At 38.9% G+C, this 24578-nt stretch overlaps 1 long non-coding RNA gene across 1 annotated transcript in view; it reads left to right on the top strand.

The window, feature by feature from the left end:
• The window catches only part of LOC141725303 (uncharacterized), a 76044-nt gene that overhangs the window by 31008 nt on the left and 20458 nt on the right, over window positions 1–24578 (top strand). Inside the window, exons 3-4 of the long non-coding RNA XR_012577166.1 lie at window positions 1594–1706; window positions 3801–3900. This is a non-coding gene — a long non-coding RNA (uncharacterized LOC141725303). The remainder of the gene's footprint in view (window positions 1–1593; window positions 1707–3800; window positions 3901–24578) is intronic.

The raw sequence follows: 24578 nt of genomic DNA, 5'->3' as shown, positions 1-24578 counted from the left end.
TGTATCACCAAGAGGTAGAAAAAGCTATTTACAACTATTTTCATTACTCTCTTTATATTTTTCTTATTTTCTGCTTCTGTCATTTGATTAGTTGGCTGTCAGAAAGGAAGATGACATGCTAATTACTTTTGTAATTGTTATACCAGTATAGTGCTGGTAGTCAATATTACTGTGGTCTGCAGTCAGATTTCTGCATTGCTACATATTATTATGCATCAGTGATTCTTGATGATATATGAAGTGAATATTACTATGCTTTCCAACTTCCTAAGGAGGCCTGGAAGCACCCTGAGAATCTGAGTGCTAATTATAGAGACCACAGAGACAAATTCTTTCCTCTTTGCTGTATTAGAAAGCACTAGAAATGTGGAAATTTTGGATGGTCAATAGTAGCTCTGTTTAGTGTTTAGAAGAACTTGTAGAGAATATTTTGTATTGCTAAAACATATGGAAAAAAAGGACGTTTAAATTTCTCTGTTCTATGGGATACATATAGCTATTCTTTGATAACATGCTCCTTTAATGCTGTGCATAAGAAATCAGGTCTTTCCTTTGAAGTCAGAAGGAAAAAGTAAGGAATTAAATTTCCTGCTCTTTGATTCCCCCCAAATTTAGATAATTTATCTTAGAACTTTATTAAAAAGAGGATTCTATTTTCTCAGGTTTTCTCTTTCCACGTGCATTTTTTTTTTGTGGCTCATTGCATATAAATATATTCTGTTTCTTTTCTCCAATCTGCAATTCTACCCCCAGTATTAAGACTAATTTAATTTTTGTTTCACAACATCAAACCTTAGCAAGACTTCATAGGTAAATTTCTATTACAGAATAACTCAGATGCCTTTCCTACTTCTCTTAAGGTGACCACAGATTGACAAAAGCTGCAAGATTTGCATTCTGTACTCTCAAAAAAAAATGTTACACTGCAGGAAATGCAGATTTTCTTTCATCTGTGGAGGGCTGGTACTATATCATATTTTTCTCTCCTTGCAGCAGTTTTTGGGCACAAATGGAAAAATCAAGTAGGACCTTTTGGGTCTCACCTCCCTTGAACTTCACTCTAGTCCAGTGATACCTGCAGCACCTTTGACACCAATATTTTTTGCAGCGCTGTTTGACCTGTGTGCCTGACTAAACAAAAAAACTGCTGAGTCCCCAGAAATGAAATTTTCGAGTGGAAATCTCTGAGGCCTTCAAAATTTCTCCTGTGTCTGCTTTTACTGATGAAAGCTCTGTAGATGACTGTGGCGCAGTGGTGCACTGAGACCCCCAAGAAATTTGGAGTTGCTCTGGAATGGTCACTGCTTTAAAACCCAGTGAGAAGGAGAGTGGCACAGGGGGTAACATCCAAATCTTTCACCAGGAAGACCCACAGTACAAGCAGGTATTGCAATGCTCTTAAGCCTTTCAAACAAGGGGGGAGAAGTCTTTGGCTTTCCTGCTCCTTGCTTCTGCCCTGTGTCACAGCTAAATGGAGCCGAGGGAAAACCACAGAACTGCATTGGCAGATTGGCCCCTCAGCAACTCTGAATGAGACAATGAAACTGTTCTCCTCCTTCAGCTCAGTCCTGCATGGGCTCTTTATCTCCCCAGGCTTCTACAGAGCTGGAGTGTTGCCATGATGTACTCTCTCTCTCCTGACATTCAAAAAGAGTAAGGGGATGCTGACAAGGGGATGGAGCGACTTCTGCCCAAGGAACCCTGAGGTAAGCCAAGGCACTTCAGCCCAGCATGGAGAGGGGAGAAATGTCTGTGAATCCAGATCTGCCTAGCTTGTGGAAGAGTTAGGAGGTGTCAGATGAAGCCAGAGTAGCCATTTCAGAAAAAAAAAAAAAAATCAGTGTGCACAAAGGACCCAGCAATGCACTGAAACTACCTGCTACCGTGTGATTGGAATCGAATGTTAGCACAGGTTCAATAGCTGAATAACTTTATGGATAAAAAAGTGTGGTGGTTATGGCAGCCACATTTGTTGAATTAAATATCTCCCAGTTAAAAGCTGGGAAAGCATTTTGGAAAAGTACCTTTATATACAGCTTTTCCTGTTACCTGGTCCTTTCATCCCCCTTTGGCATTGTCAGACACAGGACACTGTGCTAAACAGACCCATGGCTGATCCAGTCTGGTTGCTCTTAGGTGTTGCAGTGCTTTCCTACAAATATGCCACAGCACAGAAGGCCCACAGGGCACCTGTGGAGTTGCATAGAGGAGAAACCAACATTGTTTCTTTTCAAAACTGATCTGCTTATAGTGTGGCTTATGCCATAAAGTAGTTTCTTTCCCAGGCTAACAACTTCTCATCATTTGCAATGCTCTTGCCAGGGCCCAGGCCTCAGGAAGGGCCTCATGCTGCTATCCACTTTGTTAAACAGAAGTTGATTTTATATTTAGTGGTGCATGGAGTGTACAGATGAAACAAATCACTCCTATAGACTCAGCAAGATGAATAGGTCCTGTTCAAAACTAGCAAGGAAGGCTGAATGCAAGATTAATATGTAGTCCCAAGTTATGCTTCCCACAACTTTTATTGATTATTTGGTAAGTTAAAAAAATCACACAATTCCTTATATAATTCAAACTAAAATTCTTGTGTAATCATTCTTAGAAGAAAATAATTTGTCTGTGAGGAGAGCTTTTTTGACTGGTTACTCTTTGAGGGGTAAGAGATTTAAAAGCATCCTGTCATCATTTTAGTATTGTTTGTCAACAAATTCTCAAAATAAGCACAGAATTCACAAGCAGAAGAATTGTGCTGCCTAGAGGCTTCTCCATGCTGGAAGGTTGTCCCAGGCAATAGGAAAGGGCCTGTGATCTATTGGTTTCTCCCACTTCTAACTTTGATTTCTAACTGTGAACTGGTGACTCTTACTGTGAGACAGTAAACATCTCTGTTCTGAGAATGTGTTGGAGAACTGGCATCAAGAAGTGTTCCAAAGTTCAGGGGCTGGACGAGGCATAGATTGCAAGCATGTAGTGTGCTCTGTGAAGCTTTGATGTTTGAATGTTTTCCTGTGTTGATTCCTTAGCCGCTTTGTAAATGACCTTGTTGAAGAGATGTACTTTCTGGGTTAGGGAAGCTTCTTTCTCTTAAAAATCTCGCAGTAGCAGTAAATAGTGAAATTTACACAGAACAGAGAATTGCAATGTCTTCTCTTCGTTCCCAGTCAATAAGTAGCGCAATTATCATTCATTTGCTGTCCTAATTATGTTTTTAAATTAATATGAGTGCTTTGAAAATCATCAATGCCTGGCTGCAGAAGGGAAATTCTGACCAAAATATGAATCTATAGCATGTCATCTACAGGATGTGAAAAATTATATCCTATAAGGTCCAATGCTTTATATTGATCTTACAGAAGAGACAAATCTCATGGGTCAAAGTTAAAGTGATGTGGACAAGAAAAATCAATAATAATTTTAAAAATAGACATTTTTTTCCTTTTCTTTTACTAATTCATGAAAAAAAAAGCACCATAAGACTTGCACATTATTGATGTTTTACAGATTACTACTGTTTTTTTAAAATTAATTATGTTTTGGAGAATATTTTGTGCCAGCATCCTGTTGGTAAAAAAGTATTTTCAAAGCTGAAATCAAATATTCCTATCCTAATAGATCTGGCTTTTGTTGTGGCATGGCTAGTAGAAGGGTTTTTGGTACCTTGAACACATAAAAAATTACAGCTTTCCTTCTTTCTTCAGTAACAGTCAGAATTGCCTGTGACAGGATAAAAGGACCTCTGACATTCTGTGATGAATCTCACTGGCTGATTTCTGACTCTGATATTCCTGTCTCCCCAGGCCTTTTCCCATGTCCTCTGAAGGGAAAACCAGGAGGTAACGGGTACCTGTGCTCCAGCTGACTCATTTTCAGTCTGGTGTAACCATCCACACTGCCACAGTGAGTAAAATTAGCTGAACAAATTGCCCAAATATTTCCTTTTCTGCTGCTGTTCCTGAGACTGCAAGCATAGTGGGCCAGGTAGGCTGTTGGAGATGCTAGCCCTTTAAGCAGTAGCCTTCAGAACTTCTCTGAAATTATGTCTGTGCAAAATTAATTTTTGGTGCCACAGCTCTCTCTATATTTTCTGACTGCTTGCACTAACTCATATTTGACAAATCTTAGTCTTTTTAGATGCAGAAAGGTCTAGATTTTTCTTTGTTTTGTGCAAATAAAAGCAGATCCTCTGGGCTGGAATTTTTTGAAAGCTTTCTGTCACTGAACCAATGGTGGCAGATTTAGAGTAAAGCTGATTGCTTGTGAAACCTTGCAGTCACTGAGGCCCTTGATCAGGGCTCTGGCCACAGGGGATGGGAGAGGAGGCATACTGTCCTATCTGTCCTTAAACAGAGTCAAAATCTAGGAGAAATCTCCTTGGTTGAAAATATTCCAGAGCTTCACTGACTCCTGGAGGCTGGTTTGGATTTGATCTAGCATTATTTCAGGTTTCAACAGGAAAATTTCATGCAGCTTTACCCTCTCACCCACTTTTTGCCAGCACACAGAAATTTACCCGAGAGCTGCTTAGCTTTTTTCTTTCTCTCTTAGGAAAATCAAGCTACTGTGGAGTTTAGCCATGTACAAATACTCCACCTCTACCAATAAAGAGGTCCCTCTGTAGCGTTTTCCATGACACCCACTCATCAGTGTCTGCCTTCTTGAATGCCTGTGTGCTGGCATGATCACATTAGTGTTTTTGTTGGTGACTAAAATGGAAGCTAGTGTTCTGCAGCACATGCCAGAAATAAATTTTTCTTGGCAGGCACCCTGGTGACAGCTTATCCATTTAAAAAAATAAAATAAAGTTAGAAACCAGATTTTAATTATTTTGTGGAAGGGTTCAGGAAAATGCTTTATATCCATGTTCCTTCTTTCAGTAAACTCTCCCAGTATTTTGCTCCTTCCTACGTCTTGCTTTGTGGTCTCTTTGTTAAAGAGAATGAAAATCAACCTTAAGTAGTAACAACATTTAACAGCAGTTCAGTTAAAATCCTCGAAATACTGTACTGAATAGACCACTGTGGGAGGTGACAACCATCAGGAGTGGTTTTGGCTCTTCCTAAGAGCCTATTGGAAAAATCATGCCTTGTACCTTTGCATAGGAAAACTGGAGACCATGTGCGTTGGGGGTGGGAACAGGGTAGGAACATCCCACACACCTAATTGTAGTCTTTAATATTGCACAATGTTTATCAACCATTAAAAAAACAATTGAACATTAGTCACACATTCTCCCTTGCCCTTGACTTGCTGTGTTAAAAATCATGATCCTAAAAGTGCTTATTTGAATGATTCCATAATTAAGGAGACACTTAGTCCAGGAATGTCCTTTCCCAGGGACAGCAGATATCTCTTTGGGTGAAGGGTTACACCAGTGTATCCAGTGGCAGTATCCAGCTAAGAGTATATGGAATTGTAGAATCCTTCAGTTTGGAAAAGAAATTTGAGTCCAGCCAATAGCCCAGCACTACCAAGTGCACCACTAGACTGTGTTCCTGAGTGTCACATCCACTCATTTTTTAACACTTCCAGGAATGATAATTACACCACTTCTCTGAGGAGCCTGTTCCAGTACCTGACAACCTTTCAGTGAAGAAATTTTTCCTAAAATCCAGTCTAAGTCCTGCCTCCCCCTCCACCTCCAGTTCAACTTAAGGCCATTTCCTCTTGTTCTATCACTTGCAACTTGGGAGAGGAAACCAACCTGACAACACCCTCCTTTCAGGCAGTTTTAGAGAATAACAAGGTTCCTCTTGAGCCTCCTTTTCTCCAGGCTAAACATTCCCAGCTCCCTCAGCTGCTCCTCACAGGACTTGTGCTCCAGACCCTTCTCCATCTTTGTTCCTTTCTCTGGACATGCTCTAGCCCCTCAATGCACATCTTGCTGTGAGGGGCCCAGAACTGAACAGAGGATTTGAGGCGTGGCCTCACCAGTGCAAGTACAGGGGCAGAATCCCTGTCCTGGTCCTGCTGGGCACGCTGCTGCTGATACAGGCCAGGATGTCACTGTCCATTGCCCTGGGCACACGCTGGCTCATGCCCATCCACTGTCAACCTGCACCCCCAGGTCTTGTCCTGCTGGGCACTTGCCAGCTGCTCTTCCCCAGGCCTGTAGCATTTAAAAAGTGCAGTGGGAGGTGGATGGAAGGAGTGTAACGGAACAGATTGAAATGGAGAAAGAAAAACAATAGGTACAAATTTCTACCAGTTTCCCCAGGCATCCATAGCAGCTGCTTAATGATACATGTATCATTATATCTTGAAGTAGTTGGAGGGCAGAAGCAGACTTGATTACACTACAGACAATTGTTTCACAATAATTCTGGACCATTTTTCATTAGCTGTCTCCCCTCACAGCAAAACAAGGGATAATTTTTTTCCTAAAAAATCTTATACCTCTAGAAGGTTGTCCAACAGTTAAAGATTTTTAATAATTTATCATGCGAAACATCTTGAACTAAATACTAAATTACCCAGCAATAACCACAAAAGATGAATGAAAGGAGCTGAGGTTAACTTGCTCTGATAGAAACAAAAGGGTAAATAAAAAGAACAATGCTATCACTTTTCTATGATTTATCAGTACATTTTTATTACACCCTCTGCTTTGACAAGTTTTGTCACTCAGTCTGTTGAGGCAAACCAGTTCATTCCAAGGAAGCTGATTAAGTAACTGATTAAAACAAAGCAGGAGATTTTTCTGCCTATAATCATTTACCATGACACAAGCATTAGGTGGCAGCCCATATTGGTGAGTGCAGCTGCTGACTTTACCTTTCACAAAAGGTTTTGGTTTTGATCACCTGTCCTAGACCAGCAGGCCCCAAGGTGATATGATGTAGTAATGCGACCAACAACTTTTATGGCAATTACTTGGTTCTCTTCCTTTTCAACCACCTTTAAAAATAAATGTTTCATTCATAGTCTCATTCATAGTAACATTTATATGTGGTACTGCTGACTTCATTAGATGGACTGAATATATCCAGCTAGGAGCAAGGAGCAATTTGTAGGAAGAGAAGCCTTGGTAATTCTTCTAGGTCTGCTTCTCAAGACACACACTCTGATTGCTCCACCTTGGCTTTCCAACATGGGTAAAGCAGGTGATGGTGGCAGTCTGCATAATTTTCAATTTGCTCCTAAAACTTGTTTTGGGAGCCTGAGGATGCAGCTGGATTGCTAGGATTTGCCAAAGCATATTGAAGAAGTAAAACGAGAGGAACTGAGAGTGAGAGACTCGTACCAACATCTGTGGTTTTCAGTATGAGATAAGGGCTCTATCTGGCTTCTACCTACCTGCCATGGATTGTGATTAGCCATGACAGGATCTTCCAGTGAGATATTTTGAGTATGGCTGTGATTGATTTAGTGCTAGCTGCCTGCCTTTTTAAAATGCCTCAGTTCTGGAAGTCAAAGCAAGAGGCCATTGCTGTTCAGAATCTCAGTGATCCTGGACACAGGCAATGTATCCAGGAATTCTATTTCCAAAATCTGGTCTTGTGAGCAAAATGATGTGAAGCAGCTACAGCAAATGGCAAAAATGATAAATTTTGATTCTTTGTCTGCAAGAAGAAAATACACCTCTCTTTCCTCAAAGGATCACAAATTTTCAAATTACAGAAGAAAAATCTAGTCTTTGAATATTGAGTCCTTAAAATACTGAAATGAGAATATATGTACAAAGTGTATTCACATTCCCTTCTTCATCTTGGTAATCAACAAAATGAAAACTACTTCTGAATATAAAGCCACTGGAATTTGGATGTGATTCTTAAAGCTGTTGGTTTAGCAACTGATTCTGAGATCAAGTGTTCTGAAATGCTGGGTCCTGCACTGGTCACTGCATTGCGACCCAGACACTTCTCTAATCTTACTCAATTCATCATTGCCTTGTTTGAGGATTGCAATTTTGGTAGGTTTTCAGAGGAATAGAAGATAGCAGCTAACTACAGAAAACAGCAAACTGTAAAACATCCTGCTGTGTTTGCTTTTACACTGCCCTAGCAATTGATGCTGTTTCTTCTCTTGCCCTGTGAGTTACAGCTTTAGTAAAGCATTGCCAGATTCAAGTCAGGAGGCCTCTGCTGGCACTGCAGAATGACAATTCTTATCTGTTTTCTATAGCCTGACATTTTCAGTAAGGCCTGGAAGGTTTGGTTAATAGGGTTTGTCAAAAGGGAGCTACAATATAAAATGTTGAAATATGGAAGGAGAGCATAGCAGAGAACCCGTGTCACGTTAAATGTTACCAAAGCAATTTTTAGGAGACTAATTATTCACAATAGGTAACTAAACTGTAAATCGCCATTACAAGTAGGAGATTGAATGTGAGTTTCCTTGGAAGGCAGATCTGAAGTCTGCTCCTTTAATAGCTAATGCATAAGGAAAAGGGTAGATGTACCAGAGGCTCTGGAAGATGAGAGGTCAAAGGATGAATGGACAATAACTCCTGGATTCATTCCCTCTGCAAGTCCTAAAAAGACATATTTGCATTATAAAATGCCTGATAGACTTTTTTTTAATAGTCTGATATTGAAAGAATTCTGATGTAATAATTCTTTATGATTATTGATAACTAGAAAAAGGATGAAGGGACAGATATCTAAAGAGGAGCTTCTATATATGCTTAGGCATTGCTAAGCTGTATTTTCAAAGAACAGTGATAATCAGGTACTTCCTAAAATTTCATGTCCTGCCTTTTGGGTGCAAAGTCCCTTCTAGGATGGCAATTGACTTGCTAATGTCCCTGTGAAATGCTGTGCCCTATTACCTGAAACAGCATATAGTGGGTAATCTGTGTCCTGAGGCAGTATTTGTTCTTGTCCTTTCTGTTATGAGGCATTTTGTGAGGGGAGTGGAAAGGTAGTGGACAGCGCCTGTGACAAGAGGCTTTCTGACATATTCTTCTGTGGTGGTTCATACAACATTTCTGATTTCTCTTCTCTAGATGCTACTCAGCCTTATGGATCTCTTTGGATGTTTTTATTTATTACTAAGTAGTTTTTAATAAGTAGACAGTGCATTGTGACTGAAACTGTAGATCTGACTATATTTCATGTATTACCTCTGCTCTGCCTCTTTATTATTGCTTCTGCAATAAATTGCATTTGCCCTGTAAATATATGGATACTTTCCAACACAAGACAACTGCTGTGCAATTGAAAGTGTGTTCTTAAGTAATAGAGGTGTAACTATACTACAGGTTGTATGAACTCTACTTTCTGATTTGAAGGGTATCATCCAGCTGATTAGTAAAGCATACTTAAAGAAGCTCTTCCTTCTTTATGGAAGAGTTAAAAAGCAAAACTGTTCAGGAAGGTAATTTCCTTCTTGGTGTCTTTCTGCAGCTCTAACAGTTAAAAAATGAAGTAAGGTTGTCTCTGGCAAGGCATATGCTCATAAATGGGGCTCCAAATCGTGCAGTTGTTGGGTATTAATGAGGAATGTTGATGTCCCAAGTAATTGCAATAGACATGACTTAAATGTGGGCAGGATGAAGGAGAGATGGAATTTTTTTTCTTCTGCTTACAAACAAATTTGTAATTTTTCTAAGATCGTACCATATTGCAGAAAGTTTGCAAATTCCATTATTCCTTGCCATAAAAATGAAAATGCTCTTTTTACTTTTTTCTATTGATAGCCAGCCATCTGTGTGACTGGCGAAAAACAAACCCAGCACTTTTGACTAGGCAGTGACCATGGTGACACTCTGTATTGTGATGGTGGAAGGTCCTGCTACCTACAAATGCATTTGTCTAGTTGATGAATTCTGTGGACTTCAAGCAATAGAGCACCAATTCCTGTGGCCTGGCCCCGGGTTTAATCTGTGCCTCAGGACTTCATAGGTTTGGAGTATTTTCAAGTACTCTGCTGTGACAGGCAGGATGATTCTCTCTGTGCTACTGCTGAGTATTTTGGACATAACTGCAGCAGGATGGTTATATCTAATGTGCAGTAACTCTGTGCAGAGCAGCCTTTTTCCCTGTCCTAGAAAGCACAGAGTGATGAACTTTGCATGCATTAGACAGTCACTGCACTTGCACAACAAAGTGGATGCTTCTGGACCTGACTTGTTTATTATGCACCTCTTATTATGACTTATGAATCCTAACATATCAATTTTATTTGCTTCACTGTGCATCTAAACTAGGACTATTCATGTTCACAGAGTCATGAACAGAAATACAATAGCTCTTGTGTAGGGGAATCTGTCTTGTATCTGTATTTAGAGAGCAGCAAGTGGATTGTTACATCAAGGAATGAACTATCAAGGAGCTGCAGAGAGGAAGCGTGGACTGCTTTACTAGTGAAGTAACTCTGTACACAGAAATGCTCCTAATTATTAAGCTGTTTGCACTCTCATACTGCAGATGATTGTCGGGTTTATTCTAGGAAGTCTCTGATCTGGTGAGCCTTTAGATCGGCCTCATAACTTCAATATCTTTTTTTAGTAAGCTTGCTTATTTTTTACCTGCAGCAAAACTACTATGGATATCTGTCATATATGAACAGTTATTATGCGTAAGCGTGTGTTTAATTCTTTCTGTGCACTTAATTTTCATTTATTAGAGGGGCATAATTTTATGTGTATTAATTTTAATTTAAAAGAGTGGCAGTCAAATTGCATAGGACAGTATAGCAATAAGGAGTACAACAAAATAAGTACAGAAGCAGAAACAAAATTTCTTGAGTTTGAGTAAAACGTGATTTGCTATGCAATGCAGCCGTTCCATCAGAGTTGCAGGACAAGGGAGTGCTATGTAGGTAGTCTGCAATAGGTGGTTGCTACAGCAATAAAATATGAAGAGAGGTGTGAGGATCTCATCACTGAGCACTTGGGAAATCTGTCTGATGCTCTAACACAGCCAGCCATTGATACCTTGATCTGTGTTAGTTCTCAGATCTGTGTTGCTCCATTTGGGAGGCAAATTCAATTTCACTATTAAAGGATTGGAGTTCCTAGCTAATCTTTTTTCTAATATTTTAAGGCTTTGAGGCCAGAGAAAAGGGGTCTTTTACACTGGATTTTAGCCTATAAATGTGAATGCAGTAAGAATTCTGGTCATACTATGGGCTATGTTATCTGAAAAAAAATTAAAAAATAAATTATTAATATGAAAATTTCCAGGAATTTATGGGTATAAAGGCTATTTCTTTTGCTTTATTTTTGTTTTAGAGCTTTGAATTTATAACTGAGTTTAAGCAGCTCTCTTGCACAAGTGATTTTTAAGTGAAAACTATTTTGTTTCAGAGCTTTGGACCGGCTCAGTTCTTGAACATTAATATAAAATTGGTTTCTTTTCACTCAATTAACTTGATTCTATAAGAACTGCTCCAGTTTGATTATCATGTAACTCTTACTAAGTGTTCAAGAAACTGGTGCACTTTCTTTTTAAAAAAGTGTTTTCTGGAAGATTTTTCAAAAGCAAAGGTACCTGGTAGTGCTAGATTTTTATTATTTGTTTATTTGTGACAATCTTTGCATTGACTAATGCTTGCATAAACTCCATCTGTACCATCTTTTTTTTTTGGTGATGAGTCCTCAGTAAAGCACCAGGTTCCAGAAAGTAATAAGGTACTTAAACCTTAAGTTTAAATAGGCTGTGGTTGAAAAAAACTCAAAATGTTTCCAGTGATTTTCCTTGCTTTCGTTCTAGACACTCATTCAAGAGCCTGTTAGCAATTTGCTCAGCAGTCTAGATGGATAGGAAAATGAAATTTTCTCAGAGCTGTTTGCATTAAAAGAGACTTTCTTCCCTGTAAAAAATGTCACGGAATAGTGAAATAAAATGTCTGAGAAAGCTGTCTGTAGTCATAGAGTTGCGGTGGAGTCAATTCACACCGGAAATGCAGAACCTGCATGAGGGAGGTGGAGCCACTGGGGTGCTGCTGAATTCTTTCTGGTATAAAGCACCAACATTAATATGAGATTTTTCTAAACAGGTGCTTCCTCTTCCTCCAGAAGAGGTTGTAAACCACACTGTTGACTTTTGAGACCAGCACCTACTAGCATGTTTTGGATATGTACTTTTATTATGGGGAGTTATTAAAATGTAGGATTATAAATTGCTATGCTAGACATTATTATCTATATTAAATGATATCTTTGTACTTTAGAAAGAAAATTTATGCACAATTGCCGCTGCTCTCTCTTGAGCAAACCCTCAGCTACAGCAAATAACTCTGTTTTACTACAGAATTATGTATTTCAGTGGATGGTTAAAGTTCATTCATTGTAACGTGCTTATGATATAAATATACAGAATAACTGAAATGGAGGGAAGAGCATTCTGGGTTGCTTGGGTTCTTTTTCTTTATTTATGCTCACACTATATTTTTTAGTATATTTAGTTGCAGAAACAGTAACCTAGTTTTAAAATAAACTTTGCCCGGCACTAGGAGCAAAGGGCAGAAGATTTTTACAAGCCATTTACATTTCTTTTCCAAAAATGACTCAATAGTTTTCATTCTCTAGGAAGAAATTGGTTTTTTCCCCTAAATAAGCCATCACATTCAAAGTTGATTTGTTCCAAGGAAAGGAGCTGAAATTAGTTACTGACATGCAATAACTCATTTCTTATTTTACCAACAGTAATTAAATTGCCTGGAACTGTTGTCATTTAACAGCTTATTAATTGACTAATGTGCATTACTTGCACGCAGGCTATAGGTAAAATCCAAGGATTAGGAAAGGAAGAAAGAAGGAGAAAAAAAACCTCACTGCTTTTTGTGGCCATCATAGATGAATGATTAATTTATTTCTTAACAGAGTGTCATTTTTGCAAACACTAATAGGTTAGATTTTAAAGATGCAGTTTTGTCAGTGATAGTCCTAAAGAAGGAAATGGTAGTCAACTAGTAATTCTTTGGAGAGGAGAAAAATGAATAATCGGTTCTGCTTTATGAAGGTTGTATAACACTTTCTTCGTTAAAAACCAATTATTTCTGCTTGGATCAGTATTTACATTATAAAATTCCTTCCTCTAATCCTATGATTGGCCAAATATTCTGAAATTTTCCTCCTTTTGTTCCACTAACATGCAAAGAAACTTTGTCACATGCATCAGGGAGCCTCAGCCTAATAGAACTACACACAAAAGTGGTTTTAGGCAAGTTCAGCAGCTTTGATTGTGCCCAGTCAAATATGATACATTCCAGTGCTACATTAGTGGCCTATGTGGGGGAAAAAAATCAATGAGGTCAACATCTAGGTCCCAGCTGAGAATAATCCATTTCATAAAAATAAACTGAAAAGTTCTCAGTCATCCTAGTAAACTCTAATTTATAGTGTTGGAGCCTCCTAACAGAGTCAATGACTGTGTGAATAGACAGGGAAACATAGGTCAAGTTTTTAAAGGAAGAAATGTGAGATGGGCTTTTCTGAATTACCCAACCATCAAGAGACTTATAACAATAGTGTCCTTCTAGGAAACTGGAAATAATCAATTAGAAGATTTGGGAAGAGAAGTGAATTAGTTATGTGAGCTGCCTAAATGAGAGAGCAGCATGGAAATTCAGTCCAATGAAGTAGCAGTTGAGACGCTGATGAAAAAAGCCCCAAAAATATGGAAGTCATTGTATAGGGCTACTCAGAGGATGAAGGGGAATGGAATAGCTCCAGGACACAAGGCTGAAGAGACAATCCATATTGCTCAGTTTATACACCATGGCTGGGGGTTGTTTGCCCAAATGCAGGAATCAATAGTGCCCATATCTCCATCTGCTTGGCTTTGCAGGTCTGTGATAAAAATCAGGCAATTCTTAGTACTGTTTTTCCTCTTTCAAGGCACAGCAGGTGACCTGTAAGCACTCTGCCAGTGCTTCCTTTTCTGCACAGAGTAGGAAGGGAGTCTGTACCAGCAGGTGGGATGTAGAAACTTCCACTCTGGATCTGTGAAGTGGGAGAAGATTAATCCCATGTGGAAGTACTTGCCTGTCATATCTGGGGACTTGGCCACGTGCTTGGTTCTTGTCACTGAACCTGCACCAGACCCAAAATATGGCGGTGCTTTTGGGGTCACCATCATTCCTGCTGTTCAAAAGCAGGCCAGGAGTAAAGTGAAGGCTTTGCATTTCTGTGATCATGGTGCAGAGAGAAGGAAAAAACGCTGAGCATGCAGTCAGACCCCCTGGAATTCGTTAGGCTGTCTTTCAAAGTGTAACTTCATGTAAGTCCATAACGTGCTTGTTTTTATTTCAATAAAACAGTAATTTTGACAATAACTAAGTATGTCTGGCAGAATAGATGGGAAGGCTATGAAACTATTAATAACATTTGGACACCTCCTGCACTGTTTTAATGCATCACAAGTTAGCACAGTATTGATTCAGTATCAAAGTTCTGAGAAACAAGCCTCTTACCAATATCTAGGATCCGATGTTGTAATTGAACTAGAAAATGTTAGATTTCCAGCATTACTGCTGAGAATTCTTCCCAATAAATGTGTGTTTTCCACTGGGGCTGAAATCACTGCAAGTGTTAGTTTTAATTTTTTTCCTTTTTGTATTTTTTCTCATCATACAGGTTCCCTTTCTCCCCCCTGTGTGTAAAATAAACATAATGGGGCCAAGTCTTGCATTTTACTACCTTGACTTGTGGGAACATCCTTTCACATACTTAGGCTAGGTAATTAAATCTTTTGTGGAAGGATTAAACTTTGTGGAAAGGAAAATGGATGGAATTAGAAAATACTATGTAGAGAAAAAGACCCAGTAGGAATCATGGGCAAAAGAAACCTTTGTCACTGTGTGAGGAAAGAGGAGGAAAGAAAAAGAGAGCTATTGTTATGACACTGAAGCACAAGGAAGAATCAAGACTTATTACTTAAAGGAGAAATGAAATAGTGTGAAGGAGGGAAGCGAGAAGAATGTCTGTCTGTAATGTCTGTAATAAGTGGGTGCTGCTGTATCAAAAATGGATGGTACACCAGTTTCCATTATATGTGCCTCCTTATTTCAGCATGTCCCTCAGATTTGCATATTGTTTTTATCCAGCATCTTACGTCTACCTCCAGAGTTTGTCAGTAAAACTGAAGAAATGCAGAATACACCTTTTCTATTTCCAAAGCTCATTTTGATTTTTCTTCTTAGGTCTAGGATCACATTGGTCTAGTTTCTTTCAGGATCATAAACGTAAGACAAAATGTTGAATTTTTGTTTCCTATCCTTGTCCTTGTTAGATGGCAGTGGTTGTTAATTTATGCAGTGTACCTGCACCTACAGAAGAGTGTCATTCTTTCTTTCCTGATAAGTGGCCTCAAGTACAACATCCTGCAAGGTAAAAAGCCTACTTTTGTTGGACAGCAGAAGATAAAGCTATGTAGAAGGGGTAAGAGGAAGGAAATAGAGAGTTTGGAATGTCACTGCCACTGCAGTAACACCTCTTGTTAAGTTACATCAGTTAATTTATCCAAAGGATCTCAAAACTACATTTTTTTCTTCTAGTCTGTGAATTACCAATGCTGAGCATGGAATAGAGGCATTTGCCTCCCTGGTGGCTTTTCAAAGTGCCTGGATTTTCCTTATCAGAAGCTATGCTGCTTTTGTTGAGAGTATGTTCTGTGTGAAAAGATATGCTGAGTGCAGAAAATCTTTTTTCTGGTAGAAAGCCAACAGTTTTTCTTACCCCTATGTGGTTCATGTCATAGTTAATGCCAAGTGGCTGAAAAGCTACAACTATAAATAACTTGCTGGTTACATGTATTTTGTTCTTCGATCATTTTTCCATAGCTAATTATGTATAACAAAAATAACATGTCAAGTGTGGATGGCCTAGAAGTTATTTATCCTTTTTCTTATTCATCCTAAATGGCTTCTTACCAAGAATAAAATATACCAGCAAACCACAAGTGGCAAAATCTGAACCTGTAAGTACCTGTGCTCTACTTAAAATACAAGTTTAGCATTTAAAATGGAAGTGACACTGGCTTCACATCATTGCACACATCAAGATTTCAAAATCTGAAGAATTTTTGAACCTCCTATGATTTCTAAACAAGTACAGTCCAAAAAACATTTAATCTTTCTGACTGATTGGGCTATAGAAGAAAAAAGCAATGTCAGTGGTTCAAGTCTGGTAAAATTTTGTTCTGGACCAAATGTATCAAAAAGATACAGAAATTATGAATTGTCTGGATCAAAAGTAGTTCCCAAGGCCATCTGGCATATCATCAGGCTCTGTGGTTCTCCATAATGCTGTTGAGTTAATCTACTGTCTCATTAGAGTAGCTGACAAATCTCATTGAAAAGTACTACAAATCTGTATATCTCTCAGCTCTAGGAGCACAAGGGCAAGTACAGACAAATATTTCAAGAAGATACCTTAGAAAGGATGCCAACCTCCTGACAAAAATATTAAAATAAGATTTATGTTTTGGTGGTTATGGTTAATGTCACAGAAATTTATGCTAAAGCTAACTTCTCATGCTGGTGTATGCACTTTTGCACTGTCACACCAGTCAGCTTGAGTGTCTGTGCATTCCATTCCAGACTGAAACAGGTTTTAGATAAATGGAGAAACATAACCTGGAATTTTCTAGTCACAGATCAGAATGTCTTGCTCTTTCAACTGCAGAAAATCTATTCTAAAATACTTTTGCAATTTTACATTAAATTTGGCCAAACAGCAGTAATTACTTGACTCTACCTACGTTTGCTTCTCGTTTCCCATCTCTTTGTGAGACGTAATGCCAGTCCAGTTGCAGTATCCTGGAAGAAGTACCTGTGAATGAGAATTTATGCTTGTAGCTATTGTTCCTGTGGTGACATAGTTCTATGTGTCCAAATCATCATTATTATCCCATAATGCCAGACATTTGTCTGCATGTGCCATTGTTGCTGGGACAGGGCTCCTGTCATTTCAGGAATGGTCTGATGTGTTGTTGTTTCAATTCAAAATGAGGGGCTGTAGATTATTTAGTGCACAAGTTTTAGTTGCCAGCATGTGAAACTCACATGTTCACAAACCAACAAAGGGAAGAAAAGAGAGCACATAACATGGGATTCAGAAATAATTCATGATGATTTAGTTTAATTTGAGTTACTATAACCCTAAAGCTCCATTAAAACCTAAAATGAGTGCTATTTCCTCCTGAGAGCAGAAAACAATCTGCTAACTTTTGCCAAGATGAGAGCTATTATGGTGTACAGCATAAATGCATATAAATGACAAAGTTTATATTTGCTGTTTTTCCTAATGTTAACTTTGACTGGCATGTCAAATTAAAAGCAAGAGGGAAAGAAAAGGAAAAACTTGGATCAGATTAAGAAACATGTAAAGAAGTGTAATTTCTAGCTACAAAACACAAGACCTTCACACTTCAAACAACCCAAACAGGTTTTCTTTTAATGATTAGGTTTCACTTTTTTCCCCTTTTTACTAAGGATTCATAGAGAACTATGGTAGTATTTGGAAGCAATTCATTAAGCTGGGTATCTCCCTTTTTCACAATTCTAGTAACACTGGGGATGTTTTAGTTTCCTACTGTTATTGTTTGGTGCAAGGAATACAGGAAAATTAAAAGTAGGTTGAGAATTCCTGATTGAAACCAATGTAAAACATCAAAGAAAATTTTATATCAGAGGACATGGCACTGAAACTGTCATGAACACTCTTGTAATGGCACTTGCAGTCTTTTGCAGGTAAACAAATAGGAAGTTGCTTTCCATTAAGGAAGACAGATGCTGCAGAGAGTCTGCATCTCCCCCGAGCAGCTGCTTTATCTAAGATCCAAATAGGTCATTTAAGCCCTGATCCCAGAATGAGAGCTATTGGGTCAAAATGTGTCTATCCAGGGACTAAGTCATGACCTGATAAAAGTAAAAACTGGGATTTTTATATATACTTAAAGCATGTCTTCAGACCATGAATGTTTCAGAAGACTATTTTTCCTGCCTCGCTCTTTATATTTGATACAAAGGGCTTCAACTTTCGCTCATTTTAACTCAGCTGATTTTTGCTCCCATAGTTCAGTTCTTTTTTTCATTCAGATAGTTTAATTTACCCACTCTTTTATACACAGAGCTACTGTGTTTATGGATAGCAAAATGTTTTTCTATATGTCAAATGAGCTTTTAAAAGGTATTATACTCTGCAGGCATGCAGGGGATGATGTTTAAACATAGCTTTCTCTTGCCTAGGCTTCCAGACGATTGAATTTTGAATCTCCTATGCGGTCAAAAAATTGATTATGGACCATTTTGGATAGGGTTTGGAACATAACTCTATCGCTATCTATTGATGTGCATTACCAGAAGCATCATAAAGCAACTGGATCCAGGATGTCTTTTTAAGGAGATTATTGGATAGGGAATGGCCTAAAATTTCCGGCTTCCTGTTGAATATTTTGAGCAGGGAAGGATATTGCAGCACAAGTCTTCTGGAATATTACCTTCACCCTCTTACAACCCCTCACCGACATGCAGTGGTCTTGGGATCTTTTGGTGGTTGCTGTGACCCCAAGAAATGTTAAAAGTCTCTTTTCCCAGCCAGAGTGCTTGAAGAATGAGTCGAAGCTCTTCAGTTCTCAAGGTTGTTTATTGTATCTTATCTATAAAAAATTTTCTCCTGCCCTGCTGAGGTCCATCCAGCAGGTCAGTTCCAGGCACACTGCCTGCCCCTGGGGCAGTGTTATGTCTTTGTACTAAAAACTGCGTTTACAATTACTTTCCAATACCTATCACCTATGTTAGACAGTGAGCTTCTACTCTAAACCAATCTAAAAGTGCCACCATCCCAGCAGAAGATGGAGGCCAAGAAGAAGAAGGAGAAAGGCTGGACATGCCCAGATCCCTCCATCTTGCCTCCTGAACCCCATTCTAGAAACCCCAAAATCTGCTTTTCTACCCCGTGATAACTTCGCTATTATTTTCCTTAAACTGTTGTGACTTGCTAATATTATATAAGGTTGATAATTTGCTCCATGGGTCATAATCAAACCCACAGGTGTTTTGGGCTCCGTGTCAGGGCTTCTGAGCCCCCTGGCAGGGATCTTGGCCATCCTGGACAGCCAGAGGGATGTCCTGGGTTCCCACACAGTAGGAAAAGCAACAACTGCCCAAGAAGCAAGGGGCAGTCAGGGATGGATGGCAGGGACAGGCTGAAGGATCACCTCCCTGTGCTGGCAGGAAGCTGGGACAGCTGATGTGTCTAGTAAGGAGAGTGGAGAGACTGCCCATCCCACTGCTCTGTATTCCCCAATTCCTCATGCCTTCTCTGCCACTGAGACTTGCACCAAAACGTTTGGCTACAGTGGCCAACCCACAGTTAATGGCATCCCAGATGCCAGCAGAAATGAAAATATGCTTTCTCCACACAATGAGCTTTTCAAGATGTCTCAGAGTTGTTCAGTTGTGGAATTAAGTAAAGCCTAGATCAAAGTGGTAATTTTCCCTGTTTTCCTTCTCCTGCATTGTCCCTTGTATTTTAACCCTTTTCTTAGTGAAGAAAATGTGAATTTATAGTCCTTACAGCTTTGGTCTTTCCCTTTTTGTACTTAAAAGAATCAACTTCTAATGTTCTCTGTGTGTCTAAAACATTTCCCAAGTCTGTTAATTTCCTTAGTGTTTTATTTACAGTTACAAAGTCATCAGTCTCAATTCTATCACTATTTTTGGCTTTCTCACTTTTCCTTTGTAGGTTCAAGTTCACTCTTTTATTGCTGAAAAATCCTAGTATTTTTATTCCTGTTCTAAATCTCACTGCTTCCAAATCCCTAGGGTTCCAAGCCAATATGTTTGGTAATGACTTCATATAAAGGAAAAGGAAACAAAGCCAATTTGTGTTTTCCATTGTTGTGATAAATGCATATCTGAACTTCAGCTGGTCCTGGCTTCAAAAAATGAAGTAACCAACTTTGCTGGGTGACGCTATAGTCTGAAGAACAAACATAGTTTCCTTTGCTTATTTTTTTGTGCTCAGGTGACTTATCCTCCACTAATCCGTTTGAAAGCAAAAGTAAGAGATGCAGCCATAAAATTGAAACAGAGGATTACTGTAATCATGAAATTAGAATAAGGTCCAGGCATTTGAACATAAGATTAATGTCATTTTATAGCAGGCACTGCATAAAATCCCACAAAGAAAAGCCATGCCCCTAAAGAGAGCACAGAGGTACAGATGACTAAATAGGCCTTGAAAATAACCATCACAAATTCAGGTTCTGAGGAAATCAACATTTTCTCTGGAAGACACCAAATATTATCAGGGTTTTCTGTCAAGGGATATTTTGTTCACATGGATTGTGGGGTAAACCCTCAGTAATAAAATTCCAATATCCCTGAATTTTTGTGGGATATTTTTTTCTTTCCAGCTGTCTCTTGAAGTGACTGTATGCTTCATAAGAGGTGATTGCAAAGCCTTTCCCAGCTTCCCCTTTCTTCTTATCTTACCTTGGAGTTTAAAAAATGAGATCGAGTTTTGTTTTCTTAAGAGTTCTTGTATATTCATACCCATGCTAAGGCAAACTGAAAAGAACACACGTGTTACCATGAAACTGAAAAAACCCTCAAGCAAAACAGCTAAACTTCAGCACCACCACCACCCTTACAGCACCTGCTCATGGCCAAGTTTTCTGTACTAGAATTCTCCCAACCCACTGTGAGTAAAACTCCTTATCTGGACGCAATGGTTTTGGGGCAGAGCTCCCAGTGACCCCTTTAAAATCAGGACAAATTAAGTGGTGAGTGTGTGCTGCTGTAGCCCCATGAGCAGTGGGAAATCCGGCTGACACAGAGCAGGGTTCTGTATCTCTGCCTTGCCATGCAGCCACGCAAAAGTGACATTAATACATATGTGCTTAAGTAATAGTATAATGCCAGTGTCCTCAGAGGATGAATTGTTATGAGAACCAGTGCACTGATCCTAAATTGTGCACTAAATTGGAGGCTTAAAAATGAGGAAGCTAGTAAAAAAGATGTTAAGGTGAAAAGTGAGGAAATTAAAGTGTTGCAGCTCAGCATGGGGGCTACTTAAACGTCCCATAAAATGAGTAATAAATTACTACCCCTAGGAGGAAAAAAAAAAAAAAAAAGGAGCTACACAAAGAGTAGGATTGCAAATTAATAGGTATAGGAAAAGGAAAAATTCTGGAAAATCGAAGCGTGTCTCTGTACCGGAAGATCTCAGCTTATGAAGAGGATTATAATTAATGGCAGGTAAATATGAGACAGAAATGTGGGGATACTAAAAGGCATTTTGCAAAGCAAACAGCCGAAAGCTTATAAGCAAATAACAAAGAATTTGTTTAAATCTACAAAGAGCAGGAAGCCTTCTAAAGCAGACAGAGCCAGAGTCAGCTAAAGGACAAAGCACTGGGAGAGGGGGCAGAGGAGGAAGCAGCTGTGTGGTAGCTCTCCTGGCTGCTTCTCCTGGCCATGCTCTTTCCTGACCTGGTGTCCCCTGCTCTGAATAGCTCCTTTTCTTGCCACAGGCCTTCTCAAGTGGTTTAGAATGTCTGTCTTTCCTATTTTTCTTTGGTCTATGGACTTCGCTCTATCACTGGGCCCAGTCTATGTCTTGTGTTTCCAACTGTGCCCTGGAGAAAGGGATATTTCCCCAGGATTATTTAAGTCTAGAAGCATTTTGAAAATGGGATGCCTGTAAAATCCCAGACCCAAAAGATCCTTAGGGAATTTAATCTCTATAAATGTTTTGTCAACAGTTTCTTTTACCTCTTTTGTGGCTTATATCGCAATGATTGAAATGTGGGGCCATATGGTATAACATAAGATATTAAAATGATAAAGAATACACAAAGCATCCTTGCAACAGCTTTGTGCATCTGTTTCAGCATCTTGGCTAAATTCCAACATGGGTTATTAGATTCCTAAATTCCCTACTCTTTAATTGTCTCTGTGATGATGTTGAATTGTTTCTATTCTAGTGTCCTGTGCATCTGTGCCTCAGTTTCCCAGCTGTACTGGCCTCTGATTAAAGAGCTGATTTAGGATTAACCCTTGAGCCCAACTGCTAAATCTTGCTGTGCCAAAACAGTCCTTGAGAACAAATTAATGTTTTCAGCTACTCTTCTGGGTTGCTAGCATTCTGCTGGTGTCTTTGGAGGGCTGAAGTGGGTATTTCTCTCACGTTTTTGAAGTGTCCTGAACAGGGCACTTGAAGGGTAAGACACTTTGACAGAGCCCCATGTCTTAAGTAATGTGCTGCTAGTACCTCATTCTTCACTAAGCACACTTTTATATGGTGAGCATCCACCAAATTCTAGTAATGGGAATAATCTGTGAAATGTAGAGGGGAAACAATTTTAAAATAATGTAATTTTATAGCATGCAGCCTAATATTGTTCTAAGTTGTTCTCTGAATATTTTGGGAGTGTTTTGTTTTTAATAAGTAGAATGCTGTCTTTAAGTACTTTCTTTGCCTTAAGCTCTTAAGATATTATTCAGGCACTGAGAGTAATGGAAAATCACTAGTTAACAAAGAAACCTGATTTTTAGATGAGGTAACCACTTTATTTTGTAGGGTTTTATTCTATATTACACTATATTTAACAATAGACATAGATCTGGGAATGAATGAAGGGAAGTAGTTGGTTAGTAAAAATGATGATAGATTTCCTTGTGTAGTCATGAAAATGACATAAAGAACCTTTTCCTTTGTACAGGAGAAAAAAATAAGCTGTGGTTTTGAAATGTAGCTTAAGGGAATGGCTGGTTAAAAATGTGCTGAAAAAAGTTAGGAACATGTGCCAACAGTAACTGCCTGTGTTTGTTTTGGTTTTGGTTAAAAAGTCAGTTTAAATTGGAAAAGTGTAATTGAGGATTTTGATAGTGAATGAAACTGAACCTTCAGAATTTCCACAGGTTTTGAGAAAAGTGGATTTTTTTATTATAAAGCATGTGTTTTAATGGTTTGAAATAATATTTCTAAAAATGCCTATGTATATTTATGTGTGTGTCTGCATACATGGTATCCAAAGAAGGTGAGAGTAGGGGAAAAGAACTTCCAATAACTTGGTAGTCATATAAAAACAAACATTAATCAGAGTAGGTCAAAACTTCATAACAGGAAACGTAGAGAGCCAAATCATATTCCCTGTGCACCATTCAAATCCGTAACTGCACTGTGCTGTGGGGAGTCCTGGGGGCAAAGGATCTTCCCACCCAGATGTTCCACAGCTGCAGCAGGGCAGGCAGAGTAGGCTACTTCACTGAGGAAAGCACGGTCATCTGGGGAAAGCGTTTGACTGAGATCTGTAAAACTGTGGAAGGAAAACACTCAGGTTGGTTAACCAGCCTTCAAACCAAGGTGACCTGGAAATTTCCAGGCTTTTTATTTTTATTATTATTTTATTATAGTAATGTTTTTTGCTCTCTTGTGGGGAAAAGAAATCAGAGCTGTAAGAGGCTAGTCAGGAGATAAGGTCACTAAGCAGGATTTCAGCTCCTTCATTTTTCAGAGTTGGTAATATTATCCCAAATACTTTTACTTCTTTTTCCTAAAGAGACATGACTTACTATAGAACTGGAGGCCAGACATCACATTTTTATTTGTATCTGACCCATCCCTGAATCAGGAGTGCTTGGCATTAGGTCACTGTTCCATCAGACAATCATATCAGAGAAAACATTTAGTTGTGGATGCACTATGCACTTTTAATGAAAATGTTTACCTAATGCACACGATGTTGTGCTTCTGAATAGTTATGTCTTTTCTCTTATCTTCTGTGTTACTTCTAATGTAGACCAGGCACCAAACGTCCACGTTGGAAACATATCTTTTTAGTTTATACAAAGCACATTGGTGTAACAAAGCTTAAAATAACTGCTGTTAAAGGGGGAAAAAAATTACGGGGTTCATTTTATTTCCTTGGCTTCTATTTCTCATGCACTGATGATTATGACTGTTAAAAATCCACAGCAGTATTTCTTCTGTTTATTGAATTTATGGGCTTGAAATCCCCCATAGAGCTGATGAGCTCTGAGCTCTAGGAAACCTTGATGGAGGGGAGAAAAATAATAGTGAAAATATGAGTGACAGAGGAAATAGGTGACAAAAGAGTGTCATAGAGAAGAAAACAAATTCTATCAGAATTATGTTTCTGATGGGCATTGGACCTCATATTTCATCTCTTGTGCTGCTTTTTTGACATGTCTGTGTTGCCCACATAGATGCAAATTTGTTATCTCCTACGCCCTGTGGATCACAGGGTGCTCAGCCTTGGGGAAGCATCTCAGCCAGCAATACTTGGGTCTGCTCCAACAGAAATTGTCAAATCAACTCTCTGTTCACAGCCTGAGTACATCCCACGCTCAGTGATGCCAGACTCTGGGAAAACAGTGTCTTGTCTCGGGCAGCCTGCAAGTCTGTGATGAATCAGTGAGGTTTCAGAAACCTTCAGCTATCTAAATTAGAATTTGACTCCACAAAATAGAAAACACCCTGCAGGTCATCATCCAATGGCTGTTATCCATCCTCAGTCCTGTTGGGCCAAAGATCCTCAGTGCCTTGAAAACTCACGCTGCTTCCACTCGAGTCAAGAGGGTTGGCTGTGAAATAAATTAAACACTTCAAATCATTTTTCATGCTTCTTATCACCTGCTCACTTTGTTCACTAGCTCTT

The sequence above is a fragment of the Zonotrichia albicollis genome, chromosome 1, assembly GCF_047830755.1.
Source record: "Zonotrichia albicollis isolate bZonAlb1 chromosome 1, bZonAlb1.hap1, whole genome shotgun sequence".
NCBI classification, from domain to species: domain Eukaryota; kingdom Metazoa; phylum Chordata; class Aves; order Passeriformes; family Passerellidae; genus Zonotrichia; species Zonotrichia albicollis.
This window is presented reverse-complemented; position numbering and strand designations above follow the sequence as displayed.